This window comes from Alosa alosa, chromosome 6 (assembly GCF_017589495.1).
Source record: "Alosa alosa isolate M-15738 ecotype Scorff River chromosome 6, AALO_Geno_1.1, whole genome shotgun sequence".
Taxonomy (NCBI): domain Eukaryota; kingdom Metazoa; phylum Chordata; class Actinopteri; order Clupeiformes; family Clupeidae; genus Alosa; species Alosa alosa.
The window spans coordinates 25534119-25546646 of NC_063194.1; the positions used below are offsets into that span (position 1 = coordinate 25534119).

General features: G+C 41.9%; 1 protein-coding gene across 4 annotated transcripts in view; it reads left to right on the forward strand.

Annotated features, from left to right (window-relative positions):
• Positions 1–12528, forward strand: part of elfn1a (extracellular leucine-rich repeat and fibronectin type III domain containing 1a) — an 81249-nt gene that overhangs the window by 37188 nt on the left and 31533 nt on the right. For all 4 annotated transcript variants that reach the window (XM_048246661.1, XM_048246663.1, XM_048246665.1 and 1 more), the window contains exon 2: positions 9366–9440. The gene's annotated coding sequence lies outside the window, so the exon portion shown is untranslated. The remainder of the gene's footprint in view (positions 1–9365; positions 9441–12528) is intronic.

Genomic DNA, 12528 nt, shown 5'->3' on the forward strand with positions numbered 1-12528 from the left:
TTGAAGAAGAATGGTGCCAAGGTGGAGCAATATGCTCAGTGGTCGATAATGAATTATTTTTTTCAGGTTATTTTCTTTGATTTTCAGTTTTTCTAAAAAAAGTGATGGTTTTATGGTAATGTGATTCGTGTGTTTTGTAATAAAGAGGCTGTTAAAATTCAAAATTCTCTCTCTCTCTCTCCCTCTCTCTCTCTCTCTCTCTCTCTCTCTCTCTCTCTCTCTCTCTCCCTCTCTCTCTCTCCCTCTCTCTCTCTCTCTCTCTCTCTCTCTCTCTCTCTCTCTCTCTCTCTCTCTCTCTCTCTCTCTCTCTCTCTCTCTCTCCCTCCACTGATTAGGCTGTGAAGTGCTGCACTTCTCATTTTCGCAACCTTGGGGGAGGCCACGGAGTAACAAATCCTCTGCGTTGCACAATAAATGAAATAATATCACACAACACATCCATGTTTAATTAATAGCAAAGCGAACATCAAGAGTTGTTGTGATCTAAAAATACACCATCTAACCGTAAATGATCTGCCCTCTTGGCCGTTTAATAATTTATGAACAAATGTTGTTGGCTTGTTTCAGGCTGGTAGGTTGCTCTTCCTTGCTTTCAGTGGTGTACTGTACAGTGTACAGCATGCTGCATAGTATTTGGAAACATTTAACGGCTCTGTTCAGCATGTGTAATGTAAGGTATTAACATGTGTAATGTAACTATATGAACAGTGCTTCAAAATAAGATTGATTTTAGCAATGTTAGTGTAAAATGCTGTTTGCCAAACCCTAGTGTGTGTGTGTGTGTGTGTGTGTGTGTGTGTGTGTGTGTGTGTGTGTGTGTGTGTGTGTGTGTGTGCGCGCACCCGTGTGTGTCTGGCAAGGCACCCTTTGATGTCTTTGAGCCAAAAGGTTAAACAATCTCTTGTTGACTGCTGTGCTATCGCTGTGCCATTTTCAATATGTGACAGTTGCTCTCGAATTGTCATGTTTTTTTTATTCACAGTTGACTTGCATAAGACCTTTGTTCAGGTCTACACGTATATTCAATTTAATGCTATATTCAATTTAATGCTAATGCTGGACAAACCTATCTATACTGCAAATTGAGCTTTCGTCCCTTCATATAGTAGTCATCACTTCCATTACATACTGCACCTCAAAGGAGGTTGTTTCCCAGTGAGTTTCAGGCGCAATCCTGGATCACTCATAAGAGAGGGGAATGTACTGTAGAGCACTCCTCCGCAGGCCCGTGTGCTACGGAGAGAGGATGCTCAAAGCACTCATGACCCAAAGAGTGGGAAACATCACTCACCCCTTACTCTATGGCTGACTTGACTTTTCCACCCTACATATCTCGTATAAAAGCTAATCACAGTATATGTCAGTCACTTTGGACATCCTCCACTGATTCCTGACAAAAGTTGCAGTGGCTCTTTTTGTGTTGCGCCAGTAATGATGCATTTTAGACCAGTTAGTCAGCTCAGTAATGGCAGAGAAGTACATTCACCTCATTGTTAGAATACTCTATATGCAGAGACATTCCTGTCCATGCAAAGCCATTATAATGCAGCTCTTTCCCCACTCTGTATAGCATCTATACAGCACAAAAGGTAACCAATAAAAGAAAAGGTCCACCCCTGGAGCCGCATTGGTGTGCGTGCAGCTGAGCTAGTGGCTGCATCTGTATTCTGCTGCTGTGTTTACTCCTCCACGAGATGAGACCTCCATGTTCCCTGCCACTCAGTAGACTCCATTTAAGAGGCTGCAACAAAAGAGTCCCCAGCTTCAAGTCAGCCATCGCACAGAGAAGGAAGAAAATGGCAGACTATGCTTTTACAGGGCAGAAGTTAAGTGTGCTGCTTTTAGGTACTGTAACACCCTAAGTGACATTGGTAATGTTGACAGGAAGATGCCCTGACTTTATATAATTGAATATCATTCTTGAACCACCAGCACCTCTTTAAAGTAGCAATGGAGGAGTACATTAAAGAGTATTATATTCATCCTAATGTATTTTTGATGCACTAACTAACACATGCAAAGATAGCTTGAGTGTCTGTTTTGAAAAATATGCAGAGGCCTCTTAGTGACTTAAAGGGAAGCAAGATGACAGCCATGGCAGGAGGCGTCCTCCTCCTGCACACTAACACAAGAGCAGAGAGGAAAGGAGCACTAATGAGTGGCCCTGGATAGAGTCCTTAAGGCTGCTGCTTTTGATCAGAGTGGACAGGTCTTGTGGTTTTGTCGGTCAGCTGATGAGCTGGTGGTGTGTTTATTTTCAAATTTTGTAGACAGTGTGTGGGTATGTTTTTCTGTGTTCATCTTGTATTCTACAGAGCAGTTGTCCTGAACAGCTACAATTTCCCACCTCCACTTGTTATAAATTGGCCATTTAAAGAGCAGGGGGGAGGAAAAAGCATAGACTGTCAGCCATTCATCACCTCTTTGTAAAATGAGATTCAAGTTTTCTCTTGGTAGCTGAGAGAGAGTGCGCTGCCAGTTCTCCATTTGCCATTTTTGTTTTTTCTTTGTTTTAGGTTGCTTTGGGCTGGTGACTCGCCGGTCCAGCACTAAGAGCTCTCTCTCTCTCAGGGGTGGGGGTGGGGGGGGGGTTGTGGGAGGTTTCGCTATGTTGCTAGCACCCTTACCTCCAGGTACCCTTAGTCAGTCAGATGTGAAATAAAGTTTACCCAAAGATCCTCTCACTGTTTCCGTGCCTGTCTCTCATAAGGAGCCCAGTGCTGAAACTGCCAGGGAAATAATACACTCTACCTCTAGATATTTGTGTCGCTTCTCTTGTTACTCATTAACTGATATTTAGAGGCGAAAATTGAATATCACTCTGCCTTACTGGTGCGATGCAAATGCATGTCTTTATTGCTTTGTTATTTAAATTTGATTAATTACATGGTCTAAATATTTCCCGTAGGTGCTTAATCACTGTGTCACATACAAATCGCTTGCTTTAGCCTCTGTCACTCGAAATTGGTCCTGTGCTGAATTGTTCCCATGTGTGTTTCTCAGTATTCCATCTCCGAGGGCCTGATTGGTCCATCTGCATGAACCTGACCACCCTTGTATCCGTCCCCAAGGAATGATTAGACGCATAGATGGCAAAGTTTTAAAATAGAATCCCATCACTCCTCTTGTGTTGAAATGAGGTGAAAGTGCTGCCAGGAGGACACGGTTGTTGCATCAGGCCCAACTAAAGCTCTCTCTTCCCAGAGACGATCTCAATCCAGGGTTCCCACGGGTCCTTGAAATCTTTTAAAGTTTGTGAATCTAAAAAAAATAATTCAAGGCCCTTGAAAGTTTTTGAAAAGAGACATAAATAAATGGAGGTCCTTGAAAGTCCTTGAATTTCTTTTTGAGAAAAAAAAAAAAAAATCCATACAATTACGTACAATTCCGCTTATTAACATGTACACGGCCAGCGTGATTTCTGCGTGTTTCCCGTGTGTAGTGTTTGTTGCCCAAATATTTAATTTAACATTCTGATGAATAAACCGACATGTTCATGGTAACGAGTTTAACTTGTTAGTTAAGTTTATTTCAGTTTAGTTTTATGCAAAATACAAACATGAAAAATAAAAAAGGCCTGTCATGTGACCAAAAATAAAAGAAAACTGTGACAAGCATGGGCGTAGATTTGCGTGGGGGGGGGAATAAAAGATGTAATAATCATTCTCTGCGCCCATCTCTACATCTATTCGTCTTGGTGGAATACACACTCTTCACGCAACACATGACAAACTATATATCAGAATAAACAGCAGACCTTACTGAACACAAAGGTGTAATGCATTCCCATGTATAGTTAGCTGTTCCAGAGTAATCCGGTTTTGAAATAAATTGTAGCAAAATTCAACATGGTCTTTCGGCTTTAAACATTTCTTAAAACTGAACTGTGCTTACATCGCCTAGATTTCTGTAAATATGAGAATCAGAGAATATACATGCAGCTCACGGTTAAGAGTTTTTTTTTGTTTTCACAAAATGCTAATCATGCATGTATTTAAGTTTATTAAAACTGAGCTGTGATTAAATGGGTCAATGCGTGATTTCATAACAGACCAAATAGAAAGTAAATGTTAAATGTTAAATATAGCCTACATATCTGTACATATCAAAATCAGATTATGTGCTACACAGTATAGTTAGATCAAGTTGGCCAGTAGCACATTTTAATCATGGATAGTTGGACAGTAGCACATTTTAATCATTTTATATATCTATAGTGGCTGGTGAAAGAGTTGAGTGGCTTTTTTGGTGGGGGGCAGTGGGTAGTGTCCCCATGAAAGCTCAGACTAAACCTACGCCCTTGGTGACAAGGTATCCTTGGTCTGTTGAGGTGACATGATTTAACCATGCCCGCGCTTGAAATGTATCAACACAACACAGTAGGTCCTTGAATTTAAGGATATTGGGCCTGGAAAGTCCTTGAAAGGTCTTGATCTTAACCAAGGTGTGGGAAGCCTGTCAATCACTCGCCCTCTTCATCACAGCGCTGTGCTCAGAGCTCCACAGACTTGGGCCTTTGTGCTTGTTCTCTCCTTGCCTTGGCGCTCCCATAGGTGCGGCTGTATACTCAGCAATCTGGGGGCTCAGGTACTCTGTTTGTTCTCACGGGGCTTATGCAAACCCCCCAGCCGTGTTACGAAACACCTGGAAGATTGTCATCATTTCATAGGGGGTTTTCATGCAAGTGATAACAATTTAAAACTTTTGTGTGTGCAAAGTTGCATTCCTTACTTCCACAAAAAAAATGGCCTTTGGCAAAACTGAAAGTCACTGTGTTTGCTCTGCTTGCGTGCTTTCTTTAGTGTGAACCCACACAGTAGCACCCTTGGAATAGCTCTCCTTGATGAATTTATGCACTTTTTTCTGGTTCCCAGGCTACCAGTGCAGTGTTCTTTGTACACATATGAGCTGTGCCTTCATCAAACACAGTCGCGCTCTATGTGTGATGCTTGAGGTTCTGTAGAGTAATTACAATCCCGTTTTTGTGCTCTCTGCATTTGAGGTCCCCCCTCATTAAAGACACACTGTATGTAATGTGTAATTGGCAAATGTTGAATTTCCACTTCAATGGCCCAGTGAGTGATTGTAAAAGTCAGTAAAGCCTCGTTGACATTGTTTTCCCTTCTCTGTTGTCGACGCTTGTCAGGTTCCTCTCACGCACAAAGAGGACTTTGACAGAGAGTGGCAGTGGCACTGGAATAGGCCTGTCAATTGGCACTCAACAAAATGGCATTCCGTAAGCCACACAACACAGCAAGGCTAACTCCCATTTAAACCAATGCAAACCGAGTCTCCTTCATTAGCAAGGCTTCGTTATTTTCATAACAGATCAAACAAGCCATGCTCGCTGCCTGCCTGTCTGCCGGCTTGTTATTCGTTTCCTTCCTTGTGTCCATGCCGAGCAAACAGCAGAATGAAAGTCTGTTGTATAGAAAGGAGCGTATCCTCTAACAATAATATTTTGTCATTTTACTGTTAATATGTAAAAGAGTCAGGTGATAAAAAAAATTGAGCAGACAGAGTTAACATGAGGAGCGTGGCAATTCAAACAAACCCGCCCATGTTGTGAACGCACCACAGGCAAGGGCAAGTTGATGAGGAGGCCTGTGGTGCCGATGATCTCATTTCCCTGTACTCACATTCACTTCCATATGGCAGACTGCTGTCAAAGCTGCATGGTCAAATTAAAGTACATCAAAACCTGTCTTAAAAACAGCCTTAAACCATGACATAATTACACCATCTTCCAATCTTTCTGTGCTACTTTTTTAGTAAACACATCCTTTGAAATAGCTATTGCTAGTTTATGTTTGTTTGGGAGAGATTAAACAGCCTACAGAATGGCATGGCAACATACTGTATGGGGAAAGAAATGGACATGTTATACATTATTTCTAGCCTTGTGCTTTGGAGTCGTTGTTTCATGAGGCTACAGGGATGAAGAAACGAGAGCTTGAGGAGATGAGTGTGGAACAGAGAGAGTGCTTCTGTGGTACTGGCAGAAATCAGTGTAATTACAGAACTTCATACACAATGTCTCTTGGATATTACAGCCGACTATTTGTTTCTTATCTGGCAAGTGTGCCCTGAATTTACATCATCTTATCAATATTAATTGGCAGATCAATGCAAAGCCTGAGCCTCGGGGTCTCCTGTGTGCATGCAAATGAAAAGGCAAGAGGCAAAGTTCTCTGCTGTTTTTCAGTGATGCTTCAAATGACTTGTGTGTCTCTGAGGACACACACAAAGGTGCCCCGCCTAGCGCACGCACGCGCACACACACACACACACACACGCACACACACACACACACCGTGGCACATGGCAGGCTACTGCAGTGGGTTACGTTCTGTGAGTTATTTTTGCCTATGTGCAATGTCCCCCCCCACACACACACACACACAGCGCACCCCCTTCCCATGCCCTGGTCCCTCTGCCACATCCACTGCCCCCCACCCCACCTGCCCACACTCTTGCGTCACATATGGGTCAGATGCTTGTCAAAGCCAGACGCACAAAGAGGGCTTTCAAGCTGCATGGGAGAGACAGTGAGAGGAGTGGACTCTTTGATGAAGGCGAGCCTTTTGCCCGAGATGCATTTACAGGGGTTTTTATTTCTGAACACATCTCTGTTAATTTGGCAAACATGACTAGCGCACAGGGTAATTGTCTTTTCTCTCTTTATTTAATTCGAATAAACCTCCTGAGGCACTCTTTCTTTTAATTACACTCTTATCTACATTATGCTTTTTTTAGTAAATGATGCAGATAGAAGCTGCCAGAGTGTGCCTCTGACCTCAATTTAATGTTTTTTTATTTTATTTATATTTTCAAAATCTGTTTACAGGATGTGGGTTTTTTTTAAACTCCTCCGTGCCTCTCCTCCTCCCAGTGCGAGCAGGAGAACTCCCTGAGTGTGTTTTGGTGGCGGGCAAGCGTGGGCTGGGGGGGGGACAGCTGCAGGAGCGACCCTGCCAAGGACGTGGCTTCTTCCCATGCCTGTTCAGCACCATTAAATGGGTCATTGAACGGCTAAATGGAGTCATTATGATGAGTAATTAAAAGAATAGCGGCCCCAAGACTCAGGGACCCTCGCCCGGGCGCTCTCTGGGTTCCTCAGCGCCGCGCGGCATCTCACAGGCTCGCACTGCACGGCAGCTGCCGACGGGGCTCCAACTATCACCTCTTTCACTCACATGCAAATGGCGTCCGCACCAGCTAATTAAACAGCAAAATCTGTGGGTCCTCTGCTTTATTGAAATTCTGCCTGAGTGTGCAGCCATCTCTGGGAAAACAACATTTTCTTGATTTTTTTTTATTATTTTTTTGGAGGAGGAGGAGGAGGATGGGGGCTTGTTATTGAGGTATTTTGCATACACATTAGGTGATCAACAAACCACGAGGAACCCAAGTCTCAGTGTCGTTCTGTAGAAAATACGCCTGCTGGGAATTTGAATGTGGATTCTTCGGAAATTGCTATGGACACAGGGCCTTCAGTATTTATTTGCCAGACCCCTAAGTTTACACAAACATGGCGTCTACCACAGGGTGTTATACAAATAGCTTAGAAGCATTGCACTTTCATGATGCATGCCAAGCATTCACATTTTGATCTTGTTTACATTGCCAGTCCAAGAACCATTTCTACTCTAAAACTCCTTCCAACATGAGTAAAAATAGACACAATGGCTGCCTGATATCCATGGCGCCTGTGTGCAGTGATAGAACGTGCCTTAATATTGCTCAGTTTTTTCCACGTCTAGCCCTCTGTAGAAGGACTGAGACATCCTAATCCTGATTCACCACATCACAGTTTCTGAGCCTGAATCAAAGAGAAGGGCTGGGGGATGAGGACAGGACTTCATGGTGAGGCTGTGAATGTATCACTTCATTAAAGGTTGTATCAGCGATAGCGGGGATACGTCACTTCTGTTGATGTTCAAATAAAACAGAGCTAGCTCGCTACTCCCTCCCCCTCCCTCCCGTGCAATTAAAACTCTCCTAAACGCGCATCTCGTCGATTATTGGTTGAAACACTTTATTTTGCCTTTGAGTGGGTTGCCAACCCTTGTTGATAGCAATTGTTTTTGTGTAAAGATCTCGGAGCCTAGGCGCCTACAGAGACGCGGTTTTTTGATGGCCTGCATATGGGGCAGACAGCTAGCGGATCGTTAGGAAAGATTAGATGAATGTGATCATTTATGTTTGGGCCTTTTTTGGGCCTGAAATCGCTGATACAACCTTTAAGGTCCCTATGTGCACAGGTGACTGGGCTCCACTGACTACACCTTCCTTGTGAATTAATCCTCCAAAACATAAACTGGCAAACTTCAATGTTCACTTGAACACAATCAAAATCCATGTGAGTTCACAGGAGTGACTTACGGGTGATAATTAATTTGGTCATACAACCTGAGAAGGACTGAAAGAGAACCTCTGGCCCAGACATTTAGTGAGAAATTGACTTCTGAGATGGATGTAATGGAAAAACCCAGTGCTTGGATAAGGGAAAAATATTACATGACACACACCTATATTGATTTACAGTACCCGTAAATAAATTCTAACTGAATACATGAAGGTCTTCTATGTTTCTTATTATGGTGGCCTTGTCTCTTAAAAGGACTAAGCCAACAGGTCAACTCCTGACCTTCCCCTGGTTGGGGTTAGGAAGAGCTGTGTTGACCATAATTACTCTGCCCCCTCCAACCCAACCCAACACACACACACACACACACACACACACAATCTCTCGCTCTCCATTCTCTCTCGTCTCTCTCTCTCTCTCTCTCTCATGTTCACCATAGATTGATAGACTGAATTCATGTAAATTAATTCTTTGAAGAAAATAAACTGGGAAATGGAATAATATAGTACCATTCCCTGGCTCCGTCCCTAATGCAGCAAAATTGATTGTCATTGTCATGTGCTCTGGCACACAGAATATTAGAGCTGGAGAAATGAATAGTTTGACCAATATAACATTGTTTTGATATCGGTGGACAGTAGGGCTGGGTCATCACAGCTCTATAAGGACAAATGCACACATCATGGGAGAGAGGATAGCAGCACTTCCTTATAGCTGCTTAACTGACTAGTATTTCTATTTACTTTGTGTGTTTTTTTTACTGTATTTTGCTTTTGAGGCTATCTTTTATTGTCATGCCTTATGGCAAAATTAAATCCACTGCATTAGAATTCCCATCACCATGTTTGGTGGTGATTGCCTTGTTGCACATCCTGGTTTTATAGATGTATAGTCAACGCAGTAGATGTTTTACAGTGTCATTGCATTTTACACAATAGAATGAAAGTGATTCCATTGGCACTGTTTGGTAATGGATTTGTACTGTGTGTTTCACCAGAGCGTGTGACCAGATGCTGATGGAGAGTCCCAGAGATGAGCTTTCTAAAAGGACAACTTAAACTGTTAAGCAGGGGTAAGTTCAACTCTTATGCTTTCAACAGTATGACTTTATCAAAAGATGTGGTTTATGTTACACCTAAATCCTTCAGAACACTAGGAGCAATCTTTCAAACAGAAAGATTGGTAAGGATGTATTCAGTGGGAGGCAAATGCCGTGAGCGTAAGATGCCTAATTTATTATACGCACCTATGATTAGATGATCAATACTCATCCACAACATGGGAGTAGTACACACACTAAAGTACTAGTATGCAGTAAAGTCACAAAAGGACATTCACTGAACAATGACTGAACTGAACTGAAATGAACATGAAAATAGCAGCCGTATGGATGTTTCTCATGCAAAAGACAATATCTACTGCATCTGTGTTCTTCATGTGTCTCAATCAATTTAGCTGTAAGAGTAGAGACAATGGGTCAACTCATGGACAGCTGCAAATTGTGAGATCATTGAGTTGGCTGAGGTTTAAGACATTCACAAGCAGAAAGTATTTGCTGCTGAAGTTAATTTTGAGATTGCATTCAGAGGGTATAAAAGTGTATAAGAGTCGATCAGTGAAGCTCAGGAAGATTGGTGAGTGGGTAAAGTCCATCATGACACAGGATGGCATTTTGGTCAGAGATAGCAAGTCTGAAAGGTTTAAAATTCCTCAGAATCCGAGTGTACTCTTTGCCTGCATCCCATACCTACAGACGGAATATCCCAGCAAAGCTGTGCAGTGTTTACTGTATAAACCATGAGTATACCAAGAATGCATGGATGGTATAAAAGTAGTACAACCGTATTGTCAAAAAAGTTAGGATGCTGCATAAAATGTCAGTATGAAACAGAATGGGATAATCTGCAAATCACAAAAACCCATATTTAGTTCTAAAAAGAACATAGACAACACTTGTTGAAACTGACAAAGTATGCTATTTTAATAATGAAAAATACTGTACAGTACTTTCATTTCTAATTTCATTTTTCTAATTTTTCTGTGATCTTGTGAGATTGCACGCACTGCGTAAAAACAGACCTGTTTCTGTAGTGAAAATCATTGCATAGGCTCAGGAGAACTGAACACAATGTTTGACGCTTTATCCACAAATTCTGGTTAAAATTCCATGCAAAAAAGATTAGATTAGATTAGATTAGATTCAACTTTATTGTAATTTAGCAGAGTACAGGTTCAGAGCCGAAAAAAAAAGAAATTATTCAGATATTATCCAGCAATGCTGCTATATTGTCTGGGCCCAATCTCATGTTAGACTGAGATGAAGGAGAGGCACAATTAATGCTGAATGATTATTACAGATTTTGAGCAACATATGTTGCCATCCAGACTATCTCATTTTCAATGAGGGCCTTGAATATTTCAGGAAAACAATGTCAAACTGCATTCTGCAGCGGAAGAGTCTGGGTGCTCAAATGGCCTGCCTGCAGTCCAGACTTTTGGAGCATCATGGAACAAGAAAACATGATTAAAAAGACAAGACCCCAGACTATTAAGCAGCTGAAAACCCATATTGAGCAAGAATGGCAAAACATTGGCATTCTATACCCATTTCCCATACTGTATGTTTAGAGAATGTTATTAAAAGAAGAGGTGACGCAAAACAGGGGTGAACACGCTGCAGTCCCAGCTTTTTTGAAACATGTTGCTGGCATCCAATTCCCCCAAAAATATACAAAATGAATCTTTTTCAACAACTGATATGTTGTGTTTGCACTATTCCTAATTAAATATATGGTACACATGTTTTACAAATCATTTTATTTAGATTTTACAAAGTGTCCCAACTTTTTTGGGGACAGGTTGTATAAGGCAGTTGTCTATTTACATGGTTGGTATGTACAGTATCAGATATGATCACAAACAAGCAAACAATCAAAAAAGTTCTGACTACCCATTTTTACACAGCTGTATATGCCCATGACAGCAACGGCACATTATCTACACTACACTACAGCACCGGCACATTATCTACACTACACTACACTACAGCACCGGCACATTATCTACACTACACTACAGCACCGGCACATTATCTACACTACACTACAGCACTACAGGCACATTATCTACACTACACTACACTACAGCACCGGCACATTATCTGCACTACACTACACTACAGCACCGGCACATTATCTACACTACACACTACAGCACCGGCACATTATCTGCACTACACTACACTACACTACAGCACCGGCACATTATCTACACTACACTACACTACAGCACCGGCACATTATCTACACTACACTACACTACAGCACCGACACATTATCACATTATCTACACTACACACTATGGCACCGCACATTATCTACACTACACTACACACCGACACATTATCTACACTACACTACAGCACTGGCACATTATCTGCACTACACTACACTACAGCACCGACACATTATCTACACTATACTACAGCACTGGCACATTATCTGCACTACACTACACTACAGCACCGGCACATTATCTGCACTACACTACACTACAGCACCGGCACATTATCTACACTACAATTTCTATTCTCTGCAAATGAGAGCAACAGTTTGGATGAAACATGAAAGGCAAAAAATATCCATAATTGATACTGTGAACTGCGTGTGCACCATTACTTGAGTTTTCTTTAATGTTTTAATAATTTCCACCTGTCAAAGGATAATCATCTCACCTCCACCCCCCACCACCACCCCCTTCCAAAAAAAAAACTGACATCATTGTCTCTTCATGTTCTCGACAAGCCCCCACACTGACAAAGGGTGTCCATGGAAATAATTATTCAAATTTTCATTTTTAAGAAGGCAGAGATTATCTTTTGATGTTTCCTGTGAAAGTCAAAATTAAGCAGCATATCAGATAGAATTTGAACATTTGATGTTGGCGAACATCAAATATTGAGCTACTGGCCCGAGCTTTATTCGTTTAATTAAAATGATCTGAGCCATGCACCGTCTTGCCAGGCATTTTACGTTGGCAGTGTTTGCTCTGAATGCAGTGGACACATGTGTTGACTGCCAACACACATCTGCCCACTCAGTCTGAGTGGGCTCACTCTGTGTCTCTTTGGCTGATGCAACTCTGCAACACCACATAGCAAC